We start from the raw sequence: 26,589 nt of genomic DNA on the forward strand, positions 1-26,589 counted from the left end.
GAGGTCCCATATGATGCCTTCATTAACTCACACAACACAGGATGAGTCCAAAGTTCTAGACCCTCTTCACTAGGAATTCAGAGCCATCTCAGGATTTTGCATGTACTCATTTCTATGTCTCTTAAATTGTTTAGATATAATCTTTTATAAAAGAAACAATGTGTCACTCAATTCTTCATTCCCAAATTCATATTTAGTTCTTCATATTGTTTGATGACTAAATGTCATGTGTTGAACCGGATTCTTCCCAAAATTTTAGAAAAAGAAAAAGCAGTGAAACAAAAATCTCTATCTATGAAATTATGTTCCGCTGTGTGTCTTCTCCAGTGTATCTTCATGAGTGAGTGTTAATTTATATAGGACACCAAGGGGGCAGGGACTCAACCATGAGTACCGCCAGTGATATGATCAAATCAAAGCTCTAATCTTGATTTATTTAAGTAAATGTAAAAAAATGAATTTAAATCAATCAAAGGGTATCATATACAGAGGAACAGACCAGTTTACAAACATAATTGAAATCTCTTCTTGGAATTCATAAATAGTATCAACCTGCCACAGAGACCTTTAGGGATTTCATTCCCATGAAACTCATTAATGAATTATTCTTTTGTCTCTCTTCTTGATAAGATACATACTTCTCTGGAGGTAAGAAAGAAAACCACAAAGCAAACTCGTGCCAGTTTTGAACCTCAGAAGACAGATAAGGAGAATCATGTCCATCTCTTATCCCACTGAACACCTTCCTTCCCTGTAGGAAGTCACCTTTCTTTAGATGTGAACTCTAATATTACAAGGTTTCCCAAAATGGTTTCTCTATCACTGATAGTAAAAAAGATTCTGGGTACACTAAAATATCTTGTTTCCAATCTGTCTCCTTTGGAGCCATGGGACTTCCCTCTCTCAACAAGATTTCCTTTTCTCTCACTTCTTCTCCATTCTCCCCAAAACTTAGCAATATATGTGCAAATCACTCAATCATTTATTTCTTAATCATTTGACAAATATTTATTCAACAATACTGTATGGTAAATAGTAAGTTATATTCTGGGAATGAATAGAAGAGTGAGATATTTTGCTTCTGCTCAAACAGCTCACAGACTTTAGAAGGCATGAGATAAGCAAATAAGTAAATGCAACATAATAAGATGGTACTGGAATCCTCCTGGGGTATATTTCCATATATCAGGATCAGCTTTTCCATTTCTGCTAAAAAGGCTCTTAGGACTTAGATGGGAATTACATCGAAGCTGTAGATAACTTTGGGTAGTACTGACATCTTAACAATATTAATTCTCCCTATTCATGAACACAGAATACCTTGCCATTTACTTAGTTCTTTTATTATTTCATTCAACTTTTTTTTTGAAGTTTTCATTGTGCATCCTTTTTAGTTAAAGTTATTCCTATGCATTTTCTTCTTTTAGATGGTATGGTGAGTGGATTTTTTTATTGTCCATTTAAGAATGTTCTTTCTGTTGTATAATATAAAACTTTTTTTTCATGTAAACCTGATAGGTTTCATTTGGTTGAATTCATTTATGATCTCTAGGGTTTTCTTGGGGCAGCTTGTCATGATATAGATAAGGATCACCACATTTCTTAAAACAGATGATTTTACTTTTTCTTTCTAAATTGGGTAGACTTTATTTAGTTTTATGGCCTAATTTCTTAACTTCCAGTATAATACTGAATAGCAATATTGAAAGCAGTCATCCTTGTTTTGTTCCAGATCTCAAAGAGATAACTTCCACTCTTTCAGGATTGAGGATAAGATTACCTGTGTTTTCTCATATTTTTTGTTTATTCTGTTTAGGGAGTTATTTATATTCTTATTTTTCTAAGTATTTTTATCATGAAAAGGTGTTGGAATTTATCATTCACATTTTCTGCATCAATTGAGATTTTCATGTGATTTCCTTTTCATTAGGTTAATGGGTATATTACATTGATTTTCTTCAGTTGAACATTCATTTTGAATCCCATTTTGTCTTAGTGGGTAATTCTTGTAATATTCTCTTGGATTTGACATGCTAGTATTTGTTAAGTGCTTTGCATCTATATTTATGAGAGAAATTGCTCCTTGCTTTACTTTCTTTGATATGCTTTATGTAGTTTTGGCATCAAAATAACTTTAGTCTCATAGAATGAGTTTGGAAGCTATATGTATCTTGAGTTTAAGTTGGAAGGTTATGAAAAATATTGTCATTAAGTCTTCTTTGAATATTTCATAGATTTCATTTTGGAAGATGTCTGATCCTAGACTTCTAGTTTTGAGAAGTTTTTGATAACTAATTGAATTTCTTTACTCATTATGTTTTTGTTGAGATCTATTTCTTTTCAGTCAATTTAGATAAATTGCATGCTTTTAGGAATTGGTCCATTTCTTCTATTTTCTAGATTTCGGTAGACAATTATTCATAGATTTAATTCATAATCCCTTTAATGTCAGCAATATTTAGCAACATCCCTGATTACATTTTTTATTTTGGTAATTTACATCCTCTTTCTTGTTTCTTTTTCAATCTAAATAAACCTTTTCTATTTTATTTATTTTTTCCAAGAAACAATTTCATTGGTTCACACAATTGTTTTTTCTATACTCTAGTTCATTTCTCTTCACTGAAATCTATATTGTTTTTCTCCTTCTTCTAGATTTAGGTACAGTTTGCCCTTCTTTTACTATTTCCCACAAATCTGTAGTTAAGCTTTTCAAAACAAATTTTCTCTCCCCTTCCTCCCTGCCCTCACCCCCCAGTTGTCTGTTCTCTGTGTCTATTTGCAGCATGTTCTTTGTCCGCTTCTGTTGTTGTCAGCAGCATGGGTATCTGTGTTTCTTTTTAGTTGTGTCATCTTGCTGCATGAGCTCTCCGTGTGTGCGGTGCCATTCCTGGGCGGGCTGAACTTTCTTTCACACTGGGTGGCTCTCTTTATGGGGTGCACTCCTTGCGCATGGGGCTCCCCTATGCAGGGACACCCCTGTGTGGAATGGTACTCCTTGCATGCAATAGCACTGTGCGTGGCCAACTGGACACAGGTCAAGGAGGCCCTGATTTGAACCGCAGACCTCCCATGGGGACCTCCCATGTGGTAGACAGATGCCCTATCCACTGGGCCAAGTCTGCTTCCCTGTAGATAGGTTTTTGATGTGTTATTTTTTAAAATATGAGGATTCACACCTACAAATTTCCCTGAATATTTCAAATTCATCCCAAATCTGGCCTAAAAGAATGAATTAGTTTAGCCACAAAATAAATAATAAAATGGACTGTGATGTGTAGTGGATTTCAAATGCCAGCTGCAGTTTTGAGAGACTGTCCACATTAAGGAATTTGAGATTCCATATTACTAAATATGTTCTATATGAAAATGAATTAGAAAATTATCCTAAGTGGGAACTCTGGTAAGAGATTCCTGTATAAAAGAGGGATCCTTAGAATTATAGTTGCATTGTAAAGGTTAACAAAGTATAAATACATTAATCAAGTATGTGTATGAAGAGACACACTTCTCCTGACCATGGTGCTACAAGTGCCAAAGCTCTCTGAATGAGGATCCAGCATGCAGTCTGAAATCACAGAAGCTTTGTGACCTTAAAGGCTCAAGGTGCACAACTTAACATTAAATTGTTTTAGCTTGCTAATTTCCAAATAATGTAAAACGTGAATCCTCTCTTTTCCACTGAGACCTCCAAGAATTCACACAAATATGTCCTCAAATTAAACAGCAGAATTTTAAAACTCAGTATATCAATGGATAAATTCTTACATTGCTAGAATCACAATAAGTCCATAGTAAGATACCAGTAAGTCTACTTTAGTCCAAATTTCATTCCCCAAACCAGAGGATTCTGGGATGGTGATGTCTACTCCACATCTCATAGAGAGGGGCTGTGATCCTTTAGAGCTGATGGATGGGACTATGTTGCTTGCAGTTTTAGGCTTTTTCTGTTACTTGGTATGTAGTTGTCCATCATCACCCCCTTGCCTGTTGTCTTGGGTGAAAGCAATGAACTGGAGAGTAAATGTTGCAAATCTATTGAGGTTCAGGGCCCAGTTGGCACATGGGCAGCCCCCAAACTTAAGTCACTTGTACATAAACCTACAAACTCTAGTACTAATTACAAGTACAAATGAAAGGACAGAAAAGCCACATGTAGGGAATCTGAAGGTAGTGGTCACTGGAGGTTCTGAGGGTAGGAAACAGTAAAAAGTGTTATAAGACAGGGGCATTTTTTGGAATTGGGAATTGTCCTAAAAGACATTGCAGTAACAGATGCAAACCATTATATATCTTGCCATAACCTATGAAATTATGTCGAAGAGAGTGTAAACTACAATGTAAACATTTGTCCATGCTTAGTGGCAATGCTCCACAGTTTGTTCATCAATTGCAATGAATGTACCTCACTAATGAAAGATGTTGTTCATGTGGGAAAATGTGGGAAGTGTGGGGAGTGGGGCATATTAGAATCCCCTATCTTTTTCATATGATATTTGTGTAATCTAAGTACCTTTTCAAAAATTAAAAATATCTATACAGACCCTAAGAAAGCAAGTTATCATGACTAAAAGACAGAAAAAAAGACAGACAATAGGAATAAAAGCTTTTAAGTTTTTCAGATTTTGACAATATTCAGAGAATATGAAACAACACTTTTTAATGAGTTTTAGAAGATGAAAAAGAATATCGCAATTATATTAAATGGTATATTTCAATGATTAAATAAATAGAATCTCTGAAGCTAAAATGTACAATGATGAAAATGTAAAATTTCCAAGTAGGAATGGGAGAAATTTATCTACCATGGGAATCAAAGACCCACTAATCCTGAAACAGAAATGGAAAATAAACCAAATTTATATCTGTGGACCTACTACACTTGACATTTTATCCATGTCCCTCCATTTACTGCCAGTAAAACATTCCCTTTCATATTTTCTTTGCACAGTGAAACAGATCTACAGGTTGATTTCAGTGATTTATTGTTCCACTGATGTTTTCCTTCTTGGATAATAAATAAATACAAAATATTTTCATTCAGGAAACGAAAAAAAAATATATATATATAACCACACTTAGGATGATGTATCTCAGAGCTATTAATATGCAGGTGCTTCCAATTCTTCTGAGAGGGATGATCTGGAAATGAGGAGAAATGGGAAGTGTGACATTGGAGAAAGACATTAGAATGTGAAATCCAGGACCTTCTCATTCAATACTGTTACTCTAGAATTTGCTTCTCTTGCAAACTCAGTTCTTGGCAGTGAAGGGAGGAGTAATTGCTCCTATGTTTGAAATATACTCACTTAGGCATCGGCTACCTTACTACAATGCATTATAATAGGTAAGCGTTCTGTTACAGTTTTCTACTTTCTCTTGGTTTAAATGATGTTCCTTGGACTTGGGTGTGTTTATTCTCACTTCGCCACTCTGGACAGTAAATCTTCAATTGGCAGTATTCATCTTTTCTAAATTTCTCATGTTAGGGTCCCAAAGTATTTATTCTACTCATAAAACATTCAATTAAACAGAACACAGATCACTCAAAATGTATCTTGCCCTCCTTCTATGTAACATATATTTCATGGTTTTCAGACAGCAAATAAATCCCCCACTTATCCAGGAAAAAAAACAGTTTTTCCCTCTGTAACTTGGTGTTTATCTCTCACTGAAATTATGGAAGTGTCTTTTAATGAAATCTATATTTTAGGAACTCTCTGCAAGGTTTCCCTTTTTAAAAAAACCTAACTGTACTTAAGTTTCACTGATAAAAGACAATATGATGCTTTTTTCCCCTTATAGCCATTTATAGACTCTTAAGGAATAAACTTTGTTTTACATGAGAACAAATTTTACCCTCAGTTTAGAGTGAATCATTGTTTTCACATATTATAGGATCCTGGAGAAGAATAAAATTCTACTGACAAAACCAGGAATACTTTTTTATTTTAAAGGAAAAGAGAAGATGCAGGAATGGGGAAATAAGAAAAGATCTTTGTAATAACATAAGTTCGAGGAGAATATAATAGAGTTGAAAAGGTCTCCATCACTCACATATGATATTTGCTTAATAAAAATGTTACCTTATGAATCAGTGTACCAGCTAAATATTTAGAAAGGAAACAGGAAGTTTCTTAGGGGATTTTGAAAGATACCAATCACTCTCTCTTCATAAATACAATCAAAGTGTAAGTAAGTTTGGCATCCACAACTGAGTCTTCTTAGGGTGTGACTTCAGTAGGGTAGGTTATTCTTAGCAGTCTTTTCTCCCTCTTTCTGGTTTGTATTCCTGTCCTCTAGATGGGGAAACTGCAGGTGGTGGTGCCTATTTAATCAATACTGAAGACATGAGCCTGCTTCTCCCGGACTGCAGAAAGGGGGCATATTTGTGTGGTCAATAATTCCAGTGGAGTCTTCTTGATTATACAGTGTTCCTGATTATAACAGAAGTATCACCTTTCTTAGCTGGACTGTTTTTCACTCTTTTCCATACTTCCAAATATTGGAAGACATAACTCTAGTTTCTTCAGTAACATGAGTGTTCATGATTCCACGTTTTTTCTCAAGATTCTTTTTCAAAATTTTCTTAATGTTTTTATTTTTAAAGAAGCTTTAGATTACATAAATGTTACATTAAAAATACAGGAGATTCCCATATGCTCCAGCCCCTCAAGATCCCACACTTTACCACATTAACAACTTGTTTCATTAGAGTTGTACATTTGTTAACATTGAAGGACACATATTGAAGCATTGCTACTAACCATGGACTACACTGTAGATTATAGTTTACCCTCAGTCTCAGACAATTTTATAGGCTGTGACAAAAGGTATAATGGCCTTGTTTCCATCATTGAAAGGTCATGTAGGAGAATTCTTATGTCTCCAAAATGTCTCCATATTACTCCTTATTCTTCCCTTCCCTCCCCTCAGAACCTCTGGTGGCCAATGCCTTTATTTTAATGATATAATTCTTTAATTACTATAATAACACATCTATAATAGTATAATAATATCTAGTTATTATAATGTACAATGGACTAAAGTAAAAATTCTTAAAAGCTTTTATTTGGAAAGAGATTTCTGCTCAAAAATATGCCTTTCATGTAAACTATTTTGTACCAGAACTGATTACAAAATAGCAGTCTTGCAGGGTAGCAACTGGGAAATGATACATCAAATTTTTGGGAGTGAGAAGACCACTGACACTATTTCCATGTGGTAAATGTACATAATTGCTCTTGTATAGCTTGGAAAAAATGATTCACAATATATTGTTTGCAGTAACATTTAAAGAAAGCACCTAGGAAAGGTATTGACAAACTGGTTTATGTGAAAAATGATTTTACTGAGAATCCTAATTCAAGTTAATGTGGAATAAGGTGGGGCTCTTACTTGCACTGGAGAGAATTCCAGAAAAAAGTGACAAGGTGAGGATTTTTAATTTTCAGATTAAGGCGTAATCAAAACATAGACATTTTATAAAACTGCATGAATGAAATATCTTTTCCTGAAAATTTCAGTTCTGATAAGTGTATGACTCATATCAGAGACTGAACCTGTGTGTCAATAAATTACAAGTGAAAATGAATTCACAGCTTTGCAAAGAATTTGAAGTGAATACAAATATGTAAGCAATTATTAACATCTTCAAATATGACCATTAGCTCAGAGAAATCATTACCTCCAAAATGCCACTCTGGTTTGCCATTTGTAGTGATGGCAAGGAAACCAGTTGACGAATGTAGCATTCACCTTAGTCTACCCAGAAGAAAACAGCAAGCTTACATAAAAGTCTGAAATTATGTCTTAATATCTGGGTTTAATATAAGAATAAGATATAGTAGGAAAGGCAGAAAAACACATATTTGCTTTTTATGACCCATACATGAGGACTATTATTGTAGGGAGTGCTGAAATAAATTTCCAGAAAATATCCTTCAATATGGAAATATTTTTTAAAGGGCAAACTTACATCGCTGGAAGAATGATAGAAATTATTGAAACCATCATTGTTTGAAAAATCAGGGAATGTGTTGTTGATTACAACCTCACTTGAATTATGATTTTGAAGGTACAGGAGAAAGGCACATATTGGAGATAGAATGTGGATTACTATAAAGCAGTCAGATGACATCTCCAGTTCAGGATGTGACCTCTTTCAGGAACTAATGAACAAGCCCTGGTAGCTGGTACAGAGCCTTTGCTAGGAGAGCTTATTTTTCACTAACACCATAAAACACAAGCAGTTTCTTTCATCTGGGAGTGACTGCAATACACTTTCATCCCTCCAGCACCTGCTATTATTTTATATATACAGAATAAACTGAATGAAATATTTTACTGCTGAAAATCCAGGCAGCAGTTTCTATCTTCAATCCTGAATCCAGGAATACAATGAGGGAACACATGATGTAAAATAATACAAAAGAAATAGGAATCCGTGATATACCAAAATGAAACAAATGTAAGTTTTTATTAGGCAAATGCAAGATTATCTCTCTATACACTTACAAAGTACCTAGATTAAGATCTCCTCTAATCCATATTTTATTCCTCCACCTTGTGTACCCTGGGATGGTGATGTCCACTCCACCTCTAAATTGAAAGATGGCTTAGATCCCACATGGCTGATGGGTGGAATTCTCCTGCTTGCACTTGTAGACTCTCTCGGTTCCCTGGTATGGTGGTTGACCATCCTCACCTCCCTGTTAGCTGACACTGGCAAATCCAATGAATTTGAGAGCAGGTGTTGCAACTCTCCTGAAGCTCATTCAAGTCTCTTGACCATACAACAACCCCAGCACCAACAAAAGGTTGAGTAAAAGTGACAGAGAGGCACATGTAGAAAGATCACATCTGAGTCCAACTCCATCACACTTCAGGGTACAAATTCCAAAGTAGTATCTTCTGGCAAGGCACCAAACTCCAGAATCATCTGCCATGACCATAGGAATGAGGTGTCTCTGTAGTCCTCAGGAGAACCACTACCTGGGGTAATACCTACTTAGGCTGTCTCTGAGATCCTGCTGAAAGATGCATAAGTCCAACTCATCTGAAGACCTGACTCATTTTGAAGTCTCTTAGCCATATGAACTCATTTGTCATTCCCATTTCCCCTTTTTATTCAAGGTATTTTTCTAATTGTATCACGAGCTGGTGGTTGGTAGTAATTCCTCAGCACTAGGGATTCTCAACCCAGCGGATATGTCCCATGCTGGAGGGAAAGTAATGTTGAGTTGACTTAGGGAGTGGCCACATTTGAGCAACACGGAGGCTCTCAGGAGGTTACTCTTAGGCACCTTGCATCTCTAGACCTAGTTGAAATTTCAAGCACACAGGCTCATAAGCATTGTCATCAGTATCAAGGGCCCATCATTGGACCATCCTTCTTCACTGGTCTTTGTTCTTGCACTTGGGGGATAGTTGCTCCTCAACTGGGGAGTGCAACATAGTTTCCCAGAATACGAACTCAGCACTTCCGCAGTTGTCATGTCAAACTCTACCTAATATGACAACTAATATCCAAAATATATTTATATACCCTGCATGAATGCCCTGGAGAACTGCCCCCTGCCCATGCATCCCCCATCAATGACATCCCACACCAGTGCTCCTGCCCTGCAATTGTTGAAACACTCTGTGATCCAAAACTTCTTCAAAACTATATGCTAATATATTTCTAAACTCAATTAACAGGAAAATGAAATATTAGTGATAGGTTTAATGATAAAAAATAGAATATTTTTATTGTATATTTAAGAAAAACTAAAAGTAAAAAATAAATCAGGGTATTAAAATGCAAAATATCATAAAATATATTTTACATTTTGCCTTCATCACTGTAATAGGTGTTGCTGTGTATGTACAGTAGAAAAGCTCTCTCTCCCATTCTTTTCTCAGGGTCTTCATCCCTTGCTTAAAAAAAATTATAATGTCTTCAAAAAAGTTTTAGATCACAATAAAGTCACATATACAATATAAGGGAATCTGATATGCCAACATCAAACACTTTTCTCTCTTCCCCCTGCAATTATCTTTTTAATGTGCGTATATTTGCTATAGCTGATGAACAGATATTGAAACATAGATACAAACCATGGTTTCACTATGGTTTACATTATGGTTTATATTTTAGATTGTACAATTTTATAAAAATTTGGTTGTACTATGGTTTACATTTAATTTTTTGGTGAAATTTAACAAGGCCTATATCCATCACTGCATAATCTTGTGGAACACTTCCACTGCCCCCAGTTGTCCCATCTTCCATCTATTCTATTCCTCTCTCCCCCACCCCTTGGGGCCCACAGTGACAACCAAGCTTCACTGCCTGAAATACACGATTCACAGATACTTGCAACAATGCTGAGGATTTGACACACTAGTCTGTCTGGAGACAGTGGCTGTGGGAGTTGCTGAGTGCTGGGAGAGGGAAGATGTGTGACATGGAGGCATTTTTAGGACTTGAAGTTGTCCTGAATGATATAGTACGGATAGATGAAGGACATTACATATCATGCCATAAGCCATTGAATGGACTGTGGGGAGTTGCAAACTACAATGCAAATGATAATCCACACAACCATAAGTTGTTGGTGTGAGAGGAGTGGGGGTGGGGTGGGGAGTGGTATATATGGGAACCTCATATTTTTAATGTTACATTTTGCGTTATCTATGTATCTTCAAAAAAAGACAACAAAATATTTCATTTTCGAAAAAAGAATCTTCTAGTGTTTGATCTCTGTTAATCATGAGCACTTTTGTAAACTTGAGACAAAGTATCCTTTTATAGACAGAATGTTTCCCAGCTTTTTAAAGGCCTGCTTTATGTCCTTGTTTCTAAGAATGTAAATAAAGGGGTTCAACATGGGAGTAATCACTGTGTACATCACTGAGGCTATTGCATTTGCCTTTGAGTGTTTGGTAGCAGCAGAGCTAAGATACACTCCAATACCTACCATAAAACAAGGTCACTACTGAGAGGTGAGATCCACAATTAGAAAATGCTTTATATTTACCACGAGCTGTTGAGATTCTCAAAATTGAGGATATAATTTTATAGTAAGAGAAAAAGATCCCAGTGAGTGGTATAACCCCCAGAAGTCCACCTGCAAAATACATCACAAGGTCATTGAGGAAGGTGTCAGAACAAGCATGTCTGACTACCTGATTAAGTTCACAGAAAAAGTAGGGCATTTCCATCTCTGTACAAAAAGACAATTGTAAAACCATTAAGTTATGCAAAAGAGAGTCCAAAACACTCAATAACCAGGATACCAGCAGTAGGAGGCCACAGAGCCAGGGGTTCATGATGACTGTGTAGTGCAGGGGGTGACAGATGGCCACGAAGCAGCCATAGGCCATTGCAGTCAAGAAGGAGTTATCTAATTGTCCAAAAAGCATGAAAAAATACATCTGGGTGAGACGGTTTTCAAAAGTTATGATTTTGTTGCCTGTCTGAATGTTCAGCAGCATCTTTGGTTTCGTGGTGGAGGTGAAACAGATATCAGTAAAAGACAGGTTGGAGAGGAAGAAGTACATGGGTGTGTGGAGATGGGAGTCCAAGATGATGGCCAGGATGATGAGCAGGCTGCCAATGAATGTAACCAGGTACATGGACAGGAACATTCCAAAGAGGAGGGGCTGCACCTCTGTATTTTCTGAGAGCCCCAGGAGGATGAATTCTAAAGCATATGTTTGGTTTTCTGTTTCCATGTGGATGATGAATTTCCTGAGGAGATATTCAATACAATGCAATTTAGCCTCAAGCCATAATCAGAAAAATATAATAAATGGTACTGTTTGTATTGTAATTACATTAAGTTAATATTTTTATGGATTTTATAGAGATCTAGTACCCTTTTCTGAAAATAGGGAAAACATATGTTCCTGCTTCTCCTTGATAGTTGTGATGGCTAGAAACCCTGGGCCATAATAGAATACACTTTGCCAAGGCAATAATTTCAATGATAAATTCTCTCAGACTTTATTTTAAGCAACAAACATTATGACCATGTTTTTGTACCCTGTGACAAAATAGAAAAGAAGAACAAAGTAGTAGGAACCATGTTATTTGGTTGTAACAGTTATTATAAAAACACAATAATTTAAAAAATCTTTTTGGTGAAATGGACAAATGACCCACACAAATGTGTTCCACTAATGTTTCACAGAGGACAAGGGTAATTCAGTGTAGAAAGTATGATCTTTTCAAGAAGTGGTGTTGGAACAGAAGTGAAGCAGGCTAGTAAGATAGGGAATAGATGGATCTAGAACCTGACAGAGTCCAAGTGGACATCAAAACCCCCTAAGATGGCTGCTGGAGGAATATCACCCTGGGATTCTGCTACGCAGAACAAAGCCTCCTTCCTGAGAATATGGAAAAGCCTGGATCTTCAATAGGAACTTTATCACTGGGTCTTCATTAAGGAATTGATGGGCAGGGTAATCAATCCAAAGAGCAAACAGCTGAAACCCCCACCCTGCCATTAGCAAAGGGGTGGAATAACTAACAGTTTAAAAGCAAACCATGAGGATTGAGCTTGCTCTTGCCTAGCTTTTTGCCTATGGACCCCTCTTGCCTTCTGCGTGTCACTTTCATCATTTTTCCTCTGCCATGTGGCCATGCAAGTTACCCTGGGGACTTATAATCTATAAAGGGGAATTGTAGCTTGTAAATTAGTCCTCTTCATCACTTTTCAGCCCCTTCCTCAGTACCTGCTGGGGCCCTGCTCTGTTATTTTCTCCCATTTCTCTTCCCTTCCTACCTGAATTAATTACTGGCCTAACTCACCTGGCGTGTTCTTGAAATTCACTTCTGCAGCATAGCCAAGAACTTAGTTAGAATCTGGTAACAATGGATGCACTCATGCCAAACAAAAAAAGGAACTTAGGCACTGATTGAATTCATTTCACAAAAATTAAATCAAAATGAATCATACCATTTTAAAGTAAAATGCATTGTAAAAGTGCTAGACTAAAATGTGAAGAAAATCTAAGGGCCCATAGGTTGGAAAAGAGTTTTTAGATATAGTAATGGAAGCATGATTCATGAGAGATTAAAATTTATAAGTCAGTTTTTATTCAAATGTAAAATACTCTGTGAAAGACATTGGTAAGGGGTTGTAAGAAAACATACAGATTTTGAAAAATACTTACAAAACACATCTGATAAATGATTTGTATACAAATGTAGAAATTAATATTAACACCACAAAATAAGAAAACATGTGCTGAATTAAAAAATCTGCAAAAGATATAAACAGAATCCTAACTTAGGAAGAAATTCAAAATACAAATACAAAATATAAAAAGAAATTCAACTTCACTGGCACCTAGGTATTATGACCAAATGCCAACTAGCAATGTCTCTGAAAATGACCTTGACCAAAAAGGGGAAATATTCAGTGCAGATGAGATTTTATGATTAAGAGATTTCAAAGTGAGTTTGGTGGTCATTCCAGAGGTTATGCTTATGCTCATCTCAGCAGAATCTCACTATCTGTTACAGTAAACAGTGCCTCAAACAGTAGGGATCCTGATGGTTCTAGAGATATCTAGACACTATAAGTAGTGCAGGGAATCTCAGGAATTTGGCACCCTGTCAGTAGACCTTACTTTGGAATTTATGCTCCCCAGTTTAAAAGAGTTAGCCTCATTTGTAGATTCCCAACATGTGGCTCTTCTCTACATGTTATTTACATAAAGCCATGTGTTGGCACTATTCTTGTTAAATACATGAGCCAGAGCCTTATGTTTTTGGTCTGTTCATGTGCCAGTTGAACCCTTAATCTAAGCAGAGTTTCAACACTTACTCGCCAGGTCATTGGACCTATGTAGAACATCTAATAAGGAGATGGTAATGGACAACACCTATCCCAAGGAGCAAAGAATGTCTGCACCTCTAAGCAAGCGAGTTCCACCCATATATCCCAAGGGATCTAAGCCCCCTCTCAATTAGAAACAGTGGGCATCACCATCACAAAATCCTGAAGATTGGGGAATGAACAATGGACTAAAGTAGACATTATTTTTATATTATAGACTTACTATTCTAGCAATGGAAGAATGTTTATCATTGATATAAACGCCATGGCCACCAGAGATTCTGAAAGGAGGGAGCCGGCAGAATAGGTGTAATATCAGGGCATTTTCAGGACATTTGGATTGTTCTGCATGACATTGCAATGATGGATATAGGCCATTATATGTTTGTCATTACCTAAAAGTGTGCAGGACAGGCTATTAACTATAATATAAACTATAATTCATGGTTAGCAGCATTGTTTCTATATGCATTCATCAATTGTAGCAAATGTACTATACTAATGAAAGATGTTGTTACTATGGGAAAGAGTGGGAGGGTGAAGGGGTGGGGCATATGGGTCCCCTCTATATTTTATGTAACATTTATGTAATCTAAACCTGTTTTAAAATTTAAAAATTTAAGTAAATAAATGAATTAATAAACTCATTTAAAAATATTTTAAAAATTAAACATCATCTGTCATTAGGGAATTGGAAGACTATGAACACAATAATATATGACCACATGCTTCTTAGAAGAGATAAAAACCTAAAAACTGAGAATACCAATTGCTGTTGAGTATATGGAGCAATACATCTCTCATTCACTGCTAGTGAGAACACAAAATGGTTCATCCAGAGGACAGTTTCTTTTAAAACTAAACATTGTCTTACCATACAATCCAGCAGTTTTGCTTTTAGGTATATATATATATATGATATGAAAATTAGAGTCCACACAAAAGTCCACACATGAATGTTTACAGCAGCTATATTTGTAAACTCCAAATCTGAAAGCAAACAAAATGTTTATCAACCACCACAACAGGGAACAGAGAGAGTCCACAACTGCAAGCAGAATTCCATCCATCAGACATGTGGGATCTAAGGCCCCTCTTGATTTAGAGGTGGAGTGGTCATCACCATCCCAAGATCCTCAAGATAGAGGAATAAAATAAGAATTAGAGTGGACTTAATGGTATTCTACTATCGACTTATTGTGACTCTAGCAATGGAAGAAATTGTGTCACTGTCATGGAGACAGTGACCACTGGAGTTGTTGAGTGCAGGGAGAGGGAAGAAGAGGGTGTGATATGGTGGCTTTTTTGGGGACTTGGGGTTGTCCTGAAATATATCACATGGGCAGATGCAGGATATTATATATCCTACCATATCACGCTGAATGGACTGGAAGAGAGTGTAAACTAACATGTAAACAATAATCCAAGCTTTGTAGCAATGATCCAAAATGTATTCATTAAATAAAAGGAATGTGCCACACTGATGAAAGGTTGTTAATGTGGGAGGATGGGGAGTTTAGGGAGTGGGGTATATGGGAACGTCATATTTTTTAATGTAAAATTTATTGTCATCTATGTATCTTAAAAAAAAGAAGACCATAATAATTTTTGCTAAAGAAATCTCATAGCGAATTTATAAAAACAAACAAGAAAAATCTTTACCTCTCAGTGAACATACTCTAATAATGACTGAAGTAATAAATGCACAATTATGTCATTATGGCAAATACAACAAATTTTACATGTCACAGGAATTGTATGCTTTTTTTTTAAATTAAAATTATTTATTTTTACAAATTACATTAAAAAAATACGAGGTCCCAATCAACCCCACCGCCCCCACCCCCCATGCCCCCCACAGCAACACGCTCTCCCATCATCGTGAGACATCCATTGCACCCAGTAAGTACATCTCTGAACATCACTACACCCCGTAGTCAGTGGTCCACATCATAGCCCACACTCTCCCACGTTCCATCCAGTGGGCCCTAGGGGGATCTATGATGTCCTGTAATTGTCCGTGAAGCACCACCCAGGACAACTCCACGTCCCAAAAATGCCTCCACATCTCATCTCTTCCTCCCATTCCCCAAACCCAGCAGCCACCATGGCTACCCTTCCCACACCCATTCCACATTTTCTCTGTGGACATTGGATTGGTTGTGTCCATTGCACATCTATGTCAAGTGGGGGCTTAGATTCCACATAGATACTGGATGCACTCCTCCTGCTTTCAGTTGTAGACACTCTAGGCTTCATGGTGTGGTGGTTGACCTTTCTCAACTCCATGTTAGCTGAGTGTGGTCAGTCCAATAAATCAAAGTGTAGGAGCTGAAGTCTGTTGAGGCTCTGGGCCTGGGTGTCTTATTATCAGTCCAGAGATTCAAATCCCCTAAATATATCTTAAACCCCAGCACCAACAACAATTCCAATAAAGTAGCATGCAAGTCTTGTGGGAAGAGATCCCCTCCGAGTTCTATTCCATCATGTAGAAATACCAGCTCCAAAGAAGGGCCATCTGCCATGGCAGTGAACCCCATCTGCCATGACCATAGGACCCATGGGTCTCTTTATCCCTCAGAAGAACCAATACCTGGGGCTGTATCTACTTTATCTGTCTCTTAGACTCTGCTCAGTTGTGCATAAGGGCATTCCTTCTGACAACCTCCAGACTCATTTTTAGAGACTCATAGCCTTATAATCTCATTTCTCCTTTCCATTTCCCCCTTATATTAGGTCAAACAGCATTTTGAAGTCATGTTATTATATGTAGACAGGGATATTCTGCTGATCCGTATTGAACCTTTAATTCAAGGTCATTTTCTAGTTGCATCTTCAGCTGGTATGTGGTAGTGATCCCTTGGTGCCAGGGAGGCTCATCCCTGGGTGTCATGTCCCATGTTGGGGGGAATGCACTGCATCTACATGCTGAGTTTGGCTGTGAGAGTGGCCACATTTGAGTAACATGAAGGCTGTCAGGAGGAAACTCCCAGGCACAGTGCTACTCTAGGCCTTGTTCTTATTGCAGATGTATAGGCTCAAAAGCATAGCCATTAGTATCAGGAACCCACTGCTGGGCCCTCCTTCCTTCCTGGTTCTTGCCGTTGCCCCTGGCGGACTGCCGCTGCTCCCCAGGGTCCATGACCGTGACCCCCCGGCCAGGCGCCCAGTACCCGCCCCAGCTGTTGTTTTTAATTGTTTCCACTATGAGTATATCTAGACATTACTATATACCCTGGGCATATGCCCTGTATAACTCCCTGTCAGCCATATATATCCTGTCAATAACATCCTGTATCAGTATTCCTCTGCTGCCATTGTTGAACCACTCTGTGATTCAAAACTTCCTGTAAAGTGAATCCCAACATAATGTCAGCTTCACAAGAGTCTTAGATCACCGAAATTCATATATACAATATACAGTACTTCCCCAGATCCACCATAAAACCTTTTCCCTTCCATAGCGATAATCTTTTAGCTTATTCATATCATATTTCCTGATACTGATGTACAGATTCCGGGACAATAGCTTTCAAACAAGGTGACATCTGTGCTTACTATGTGGTCCATGCTTTAGATTGTACAGTTTTCTAAATTTTTTAGTTATCCTATGTTTTGCCTTATGGTTTACATTATTAGTCTGTTGTCCCCTATATGTTTCTGGTGTAATATTGCATGTTTTATATTCATCCTCGTGTACTCTCACAAAAATCCTCTCTTGCCCCCATATTCACCTTGGTTCCATCCAATCCACATCCATTTTCCCCCTCCCCTTGAGGGCCACAATGCCAGCCAATCTCTATTTCCCAAGAAGCCATGTCCAGAGATCCTTGCAGCAGTATTCAGGGGCTGACTTTCTCAACTACCCTAATGCCCTGGGAGCCATCCTTTCTCATGAGAGATACAGTTCTCTCTATTTGATGGCATTAGTCCTCCCCAGGGTGTGGGTCCACCCCAACTCTCACTTCTTGGGTCTCTTCCCAATGGTACAACCCACCTTGGCAAAATGAGCCTTCAGCTATTCCCCCAGAGTCCGTCCCGCATCAGACTATACCCCCTGAGCATCCTAACCAGGTGTCCCTCCTACTTATACTTTGATACGATTTTCTCAACTTTTTGTTCTCAATGGACACCTACACTCTCCCATGTTTGTATGTTGCCCCTCCCTCCCCTGAATTTTTGGACAATATTACCCCTCTTCCCATCCCCAGCCCCCCTCAAACCAACAAAGCCCCACCCGAAGGCAACCCCTTGCCCCATTTTGTCCCTTCTTTGTGCTCATACTTACAGCCAGCTCATCACAGATTCCACTCCTGCAGACGTTAACTCACATCCTTCCTCCATTCCCCGCTTTCCTGTAAGCCTCTTTTCCAGACTCTAGCTCTCTGAGGCAGTTTGCTTATTTCACATCATTGAGGTCATGTAGTATTTGTCCTTCAATGCCTGGGTTGCTTCACTCAACATAAGGTTCTCAAGATTCATCCATGTTATCACGCGTGATTGTAGTGTATTTGTTCTAACAGCCGAGTAGTATTCCATTGTGTGTATATACCACATTTTATTGATCCACTCATCTGTTGATGGGCATTTGGATTGATTCCAAATTTTGGAGATAGTGAACAATGCTGCTATGAACATTGGTGTACATATATCAGTTTGTGTCCTTGTTTTCAGTTCTGCTGGGTATATACCCAGGAGTGGTATTGCTGGGTCATATGGCAAATCTATGGTTAGGTTTTTGAGAAACTGCCAAACTGTCCTCCAGAATGGTTGGATCCTTCTGCATTCCCACCAGCAGTGGATGAGTGTTCCCCTCTCTTCACATCCTCTCCAGCATTTGTATTCTTCTGTTTTTTTCATAGCTACCAATCTTATGGGAGTAAGATGGTATCTCATTGTGGTTTTGATTTGCATTTCCCTGATATCTAGAGATTTGGTGCATTTTTTCATGTGCTTTTTAGCCATTTGTGTTTCTTCTTTGGAGAAGTGTCTGTTTAATTCTTTTTCCCATTTTTTAAATGGGTGGTTTATCTTTTTGTTTTCAAGATATATGAGTTCTTTATATATGCAAGATATAAGTCTCTTATCAGATATATGGTTGCCAAATATTTTCTCCCATTATGTGGGTTCCCTTTTTACTTTCTTGACAAACTCCTTTGAGGTGAAGAAGGCTTTAATTTTGAGGAAGTCCCATTTATCTATTTCTTCTTTTGCTGCTCATGCTTTTGGTGTGATATTCACAAAGCCATTTCCTATTACAAGGTCCTGTAGATGTTTCCCTACACTGCTTTCCAAGATCTTTATGGTCTTGGCTCTTATATTTAGGTCTTTGATCCATCTTGAGTTGATCTTTGTATAAGGTGTGAGATGGTAATCCTCTTTCATTCTTCTACATATGGCTATCCAGTTCTCCAGGCAACATTTGTTGAATAGGCCATTCTCTCCCAGTTGCGAGGGTTTGATGGCTTTATCGAATATTATATGGCTATATACATGAGGTTCTATATCTGAACTTTCAATTCGATTCCATTGGTCTGTGTGTCTCTCCTTATTCCAATACCATGCTGTTTTCACTACTGTAGCTTTGTAGTATGTTTTGAAGTCAGGAAGTGTGATTCCTCCTATTTCATTTTTCTTTTTCAGAATGTCTTTGGCTATTCGGGGCCTCTTTCCTTTCCAAATAAATTTCATAGTTAGTTTTTCTAGTTCCTTGAAGAAGGCTGTGTTGATTTTTATTGGGATTGCATTGAATGTGCAGATCAGTTTTGGTAGGATAGACATCTTAATAATATTTAGTCTTCCTATCCATGAACAAGGAATATTCTTCCATTTATTTAGGTCTTCTTTGATTTCCTTGAACAGTCTTGTATAGTTCTCGGTGTATAGGTTTTTTACCTCTTTAGTTAAATTTATTCCTAAGTATTTGATTTTTTTTTTTACTATTGTGAATGGTATTTGTTTCTTGAATTCCTCCTGATGTTGCTCATTATTGGTGTACAGAAATGCTACTGATTTTTGCGCATTTATCTTATAACCTGTGACTTTGCTGAACTCATTTATGAGTTCTAGAAGCTTTGTTGTAGATCTCTCAGGGTTTTCTATGTATAGGATCATGTCATCTGCAAATAATGAAATTTTGACTTCTTCCCTTCCAATTTGAATGCCTTTTATATCTGGATCTTGCCTCAGTGCTCGAGCAAGTATTTCCAAGACAATGTTAAATAGGAGCCGAGACAATGGGCATCCTTGTCTTGTTCCTGAGTTTAGAGGGAAGGATTTCAAGATTTCTCCATTGTAAAGAATGTTGTTTGTAGGTTTTTCATATATACTCTTTATCATGTTCAAAAAATTTCCTTGTATTCCGATCTTTTGGAGTGTTTTTATCAAGAAGGGGTGCTGTATTTTGTCAAATGCCTTTTCTGCATCTATAGATATAATCATGTGATTTTTTTTCCTTGAATCTGTTTATATGGTGTATCACACTGATTGATTTTCTTATGTTGAACCATCCTTGCATACCTGGAATAAATCCCACTTGGTCATGGTGTATAATTCGTTTAATGTGTTGTTGAATACGATTAGCAAGTATTTTGTTAAGTATTTTTCATCTAGGTTCATTAGAGAAATTGGTCTGTAATTTTCCTTTCTTGTGGTGTCTGTTTGGCTTTGGTACTAGGATAATGTTGGCCTCATAGAAGGAGTTCGGCAATGTTCCTTCTTTTTCGATTTTTTGGAATAGTTTCAACAGGATTGGTGTTAGTTCTTTCCAGAATGTTTTGTAGAATTCACCTCTGAAGCCATCTGGCCCTGGGCTCTTCTTAGTTGGGAGATTTTTAATGACTGATTCTATCTCTTTGCTTGTGATTGGTTTGTTAAGATCATCAATTTCTTCTTTCGTCAATATGGGCTGCTTATGTGTTTCTAGGAATTTGTCCATTTCCTCTGAATTCTCATTTTTGTTGGAATATAGTTTTTCAAAGTATCCTCTTATGATAGTCTTTATTGCTGTGGGGTCAGTGGTGATATCCCCTTTCTCATTTCTTATTTTGTGTATTTGCATCTTTTCTCTTTTTTTCTTTGTTACTCTCGCTAAAGGTTTGTCAATTTTGTTGATCTTCTCAAAAAGCCAGCTCTTGGTATTGTTTATTTTTTCAAGTGCTTTTTTAGTTTCTATTTCATTTAGTTCTGCTCTTATCTTTGTTATTTCCTTCCTTCTTCTTCCTGTTGGGTTACTTTTTTTTGTTTTTCTAATTCCGTCAAAAGTGCAGTTAGTTCTTCAATTTTTGCTCTTTCTTCTTTTTTGATATGTGAATTTATGGCTATAAATTTCCCTCTCAGTACTGCTTTTGCTGCATCCCATAAATTTTGGTATGTTGTGTTATCATTATCGTTTGTTTCAAGGTAGTCATTGATTTGTTTTGAGATGTCCTCTTTGACCCACTGTTTTTCTAAGAGTGTGCTGTTTAATTTCCAAATTGTGGTGTGAAGTCTGGGCCTCCGTCCCTTGCGAATTTCCAGCTTCACTCCACTGTGGTCAGAGATATTGTTTTGTATGATTTCAATCTTTCTGAATTCATTAAGCCTTTCTTTGTGGCTTAGCATATGGTCTCTCTTGGAGAATGTTCCATGTGCGCTTGAGAAAAATGTATATCCTGCTGTGTTTGGGTGTAATGATCTATATATGTCTATTAGGTCCAGCTCTTCTAATATACTGTTCAAATGTTTTGTTTCCTTAGTGATTCTCCTTTGAGATGTTCTGTCCTGTCCAGAGTTGATAGTGGTTATTAAAATCCCCCACTATAATTGTAGATGCATCTATTTTGTCACTTAGTTTTCCAGCGTTTGTCTCACGTATTTAGAATCACCCTTGTTAGGAGCATAAATATTTATGATCGTTCGATCTTCTTGACAGATTGTCCCTTTCACTAAAATGTAGTATCCTTCTTTGTCTCTCACAATTGTTTCTCATTTAAAGTCTATTTTGTCTGATATTAATATAGCTACTCCTGCCTTTTTTTGATTGTTGTTTGCTTGTATGATTGTTTTCCAGCCATTCACTTTCAATCTCCATGCGTCTCTGGGTCTAAGATGTGTCTCTTGTAGACAGCATATAGATGGGTCATATTTCCTTATCCAGTGTCCCAGTCTGAATCTTTTGATAGGTGAGTTTAATCCATTGACATTCAGTGTTATTACGCTCATAGAATTATTTGTGGTAGCCATATTTTGGTTGGATTTGTGTTTGTTATATTTTGTTTGTATTATTATATTTTCCCCTTCTATTTTTGTCTTTTTTGTTGCTCTTATGCTCTCCTCCATCTCTGACTGTCCTGTTTTTTCCTCTCTTCCTGCAGAACTCCCTTAAGAATTTCTTGAAGGGGAGGTTTCTTGTTGATATACTCTTTCAGTTTCTGTTTATCTGTGAATATTTTGAACTCTCCATCATTTTTGAATGCTAGTTTAGCTGGATAGAGTATTCTTGGTTGGAAATTTTTTTCCTTTAGTACCTTGCCTATATCATACCACTGCCTTCTTGCCTCCATGGTTTCAGATGAGTAATCAGCACTTAATCTTATGGAGCTTCCCTTGTATGTGATGGTTTTCTTTTCTCTTGCTGCTTTTAGAATTTTCTCTTTCTCTTGAGCATTGGATAATTTGACAAGTATATTTCTTGGGGTGGGCCTGTTGGGGTTTATGACCAGTGGAGTGCGCTGTGCTTCTTGGATATGTACATCTGTCTCTTTCAGTAGATTTGGGAAGTTTTCAGTCATTATTTCCTGCAACATTCCTTCTGACCCCTTTCCCTTCTCTTCTTCTTCTGGAATGCCTATAATACCTATGTTTGAGCGTTTTGCATTATTATTCAGGTCCCTAAGTTCTATCTGGATTTTTTCTACCTTTTTATTGACCACTTCTACTATCTGTTTGATTTCCAATGCACTGTCTTCCACATCACTAATTCTCTGCTCTGCCTCTTCTAGTCTGCTGATATTTGCTGCAAGTATATTTTTGATTTCTTGAATTGTGGCATTCATTTCCATCATATCTGTTATTTTTTTGCGCATGTCTGCAATTTCCCCTCCAAGTGTTGTCTTCATGTTGTTAACCTCTTTCATTACTTCATCAAATTTGTCGGTGATAAATGTTTTGAGATCTTTCATTGCTTGTGCGAAGTTCTGCTCCCCTTCCTGATTTTTAGTTTTTTGATAGGATTTAGTCGTGTTTTCCTGATTACTGGTTTGGTTTGTAGATTTTTGTTGCTGTCTTGTCATCATTTTTCCTTGATGGGTTTAATCAGATCTGTAGCTTCTTTGTCTAGTCTTGGAGATTAATTAGCTGTTTTTTTTTTGCGTAAGTGTTATATCTTCTTTTGTCACTTTGTTCTTCCTATTCGAATTTCTTATTGCTGGTTAAGTTCACTTTAAAGGAAAGTATTAGTGCTGGGGAAAGGCAATTGTGTAAGGAAGGAAAAAGTGTAAAGTAGTATTTGTGATATATGTTAACAAAGCAGCAATATGAGTTCTGGGAGGATGGAGGTTAGATCATGTAAATTGTGTAGAGTTGTAGTAGTAGGAAAGTACCTATAATAAGGTAGATGACTGAATATGGTAGGAATATGGTACATACTAAGAAGCTATTGTTTTTGTGAGAGAGGGAAAGACAAAAGAAAGATAATCGTTTCAGGGGCAGATACCAGATGGAAAACTGAACAAAGGTATTAGAAATTAAGAGTTAGACGCTTAGTGGATCAAAGAAAGGGAGGTGGAATTTAGGAGAGATAGTAGATGGTGGAGGATATCAAGTTGTAGGGGAGAGGGGTTAGTGTAGATAGCCTAAATCTATTCACAGAGAAATGAGGCAGTGGAGGATGAGGAAACCCAGTAAATGTGAGGTGTTTCCTGCAGGACCTATCGTATTGTTAAGATAAAATAGAATAAGAGGAAGATCGGGGACAAGAAAGAGAGGATAAAAAAAAAAGGAAAAAGAGACTTTGGGGCATACGCTGGGAGAAAATACTAGGGGATAATGCAATGCCAGGAATCAGAACATTAAAAAACTGGAATAAAAAAAATAGAAATAGAATAAAAATAAAAGCAAAACAAAATAAAATAAAGAAGAAAAAATGCAAACTTTGAGGAATAGGATATTCAAGGGCCTCAGATGAACCTCAGGGCGTGGTGGATTCAGGGATGGACAGTCTGAGGTATTAAGACCTCAAGAGGTGTGAGTATCTGGCGTGTGGGCCGCCAGAGTCCAGGGAACTCAGACCTGGCAACCTCAAGTCCAGTTAACGGGAATCCTGGGAGCACCACAGTGCATCACAGCCTTCAGGTATCCCCGTAGCTGGGTGCCAGCTCTATGGGTGAGGTCTCATCCACAAGCTCTATCCTGTGTTCTGTGTCCTACAATTCACTCACTTACTAGGGTCTATTGTGTGGATATATCACCAATTGACTTCAGTAACCCTCCCACCCTGTGGTCCCCAGGAATGTCCACCTGGGGGCTCCTCTAGGCTGCAGCCAATTTAATGACTCAGATCAAATATCCAGGTCCAGGGGAGGGGCTCCAGCCAGAAACGCTAATAGCAGAGTCCAAACCCGAAATTCCCACGCTTCACAAAATATTCCCCTAATCAGTTTCCAAATGTCTGCCACCCCATGAAACCCTGGTAGCATCTCTTTGTTGCTATCACTTTGAGACTGCTGTAGTTCCGCAGCAGGGGTGAGGGGGGTGGGGGCGTGGCTCTAGGCGGAAACGCTATTGTTTGTGTCCGCAATCACAACTTCCCCCCGCTTTGCCCTAAAACCCCCGTCTGTCTGCCCAAATGGGTCTGCAAGCACCTCCCTTCCCACAAACCCCCAATAGGCCACCCAGGGCCCAGGAACTCCCCAGTACTGTTGAGGCTCCAAAAAAAATAATAAAAATAAAAAAATAAAATAAATAAAAAAATTTAAAAAAAACAAAGAACAGAAACCCCGCCGCAGGCCCGGCTCTGCCCGCCGCTGCCCGCCGCCGCGGCCCCAGCCCGACTCCGGCGTCCGCCACCTGCCACCATGGCCCAGACCGGCTCCGCCCAGCTCCGCTCGCTACAGCGGCCCAGCCCGGCTCCTGTGTCCACCGCCCGCCGCCGCGGCCTGGTCTGGCTCCGCCCGGCTCAGTACCCCGCCGCGGACCAGCCCGGCTCCGCCCGCCACCATGGCCCGGCTCAGCCCTGCCCGGCCCCCTCGCCGCCTCTGCAGCCCGGCCCAGCTCCATATGCTGCCGCGGCCCGGCCCGGCTCCGGCGTCTGCCACTGCGGCCCGGCCTGGCTCAGCCCCACTGTGCGGAGCTAGAATCCTCGGCTCCGCCTACCCAAGGAGGGAATCCTCCACACGTAGCTGGGATCTCTGCGTATATTTCACAGACGGATCCTCTCTGTTACCTTCCCTCCAAATCGATGTCCAGACACCTCCGGACCAGCAAAAATCCCAAAAAAATCCGGTCCCAAAAGCTGTATGCTTTTTAATATGTATCAATAAACTTCATTTCTTTTTTAAAAAGAACTATTTTTAAAACCTCACCACACCATATAATTATTGACTCCATATTTGTGTCCATGTCATCTCTTCTTCATGTACTTCTAGTCTTTTCTCCTTCTGAAATTACTCTAAATCCTCCTTCAAGCCTTATTACAATTAAAATCTCCCTTGTGATGACTTTACTAACCTCCCCAGGATGAGTCTGTAATTTCTGATCCACTTCACTAGAATTCCAGAGTCACATATATTGAATGACTAAAAGAAAAAAAATGAATAAACACAGGTAAACAGATAATTTCTACAAGTGTAGAGAAAGAAGAATGAGTGAAACAAGGAAACAATTCTTCTGAGAGAGGGAAGACCCAAGAGTAAGAGATCAGAGGAAACAGATTGGGAAAAAAAATCTATTTTAGTTTATCTGCTATTTTCACTCAGGCTTTTTAATAAGACAGGACTTAGTGTTTTAAGCTTTCTCTGTGGTCATAATCTGCTGATTTCCTTAAAGCTTCTATGAATAAAAGGTGTCCATGGAGTCAAAAATATATTCCCCCAGTACCTGTGAAGATTCTGTAAGTCGCTCTGAAATTATCAAGTCAGGGTCTAAGTTCACCAATGAAGGTTCTTCCTTGAATGATGAAAGAAGTTGGAAGCTCTGTTCCCAAGAAGTGAAGTGAGATGGAACGAGTCATAAGGTCTGTAGAAGACAAATTGTGTTTTCTTTGATATAGTGAAGGAGAAGCACATAGAGTATCTGAGCAATTAGGGATTCCATTCCCATGAACCACATTAATGAAGTATTCTTTTGTCTCAATCTCCCTGAGATAATTATTTCTCTGGAGATAAGAAAGGAAAACACAATGCAAATTTGTGCCAGTTTAGTCCCTTGTGACCGCTTTGGAGCTCCATGTTCATCTCTTATCCCTGTGGACACCTACCTCCCAGGAGGAGGTCACCCTTATTAAAGTGTGGGCTCTAGTCTTGTCAGGTTTCCCATACTGATTTCCCTCTTGTTGCTTCTGGAGAAAGATTCTGAATACATTAAACTATCTTATTTCCCAATTTTTCTCCTCTGGAGTTGGCTGTCATGAATGGAGACACCCACTCACAAGGGAATTTCCTCTTGTCTCACTGCTTCTCCTTTCTCCCCCATAATTAGCAATATCAGTTCAACCCACACAACCATCTGGTTTCTCAGTCATTCAACAATATTTATTCAGCAATACTGTATGGTAAATCCT

Source organism: Dasypus novemcinctus, chromosome 31 (assembly GCF_030445035.2).
Source record: "Dasypus novemcinctus isolate mDasNov1 chromosome 31, mDasNov1.1.hap2, whole genome shotgun sequence".
In the NCBI taxonomy this organism is placed as follows: domain Eukaryota; kingdom Metazoa; phylum Chordata; class Mammalia; order Cingulata; family Dasypodidae; genus Dasypus; species Dasypus novemcinctus.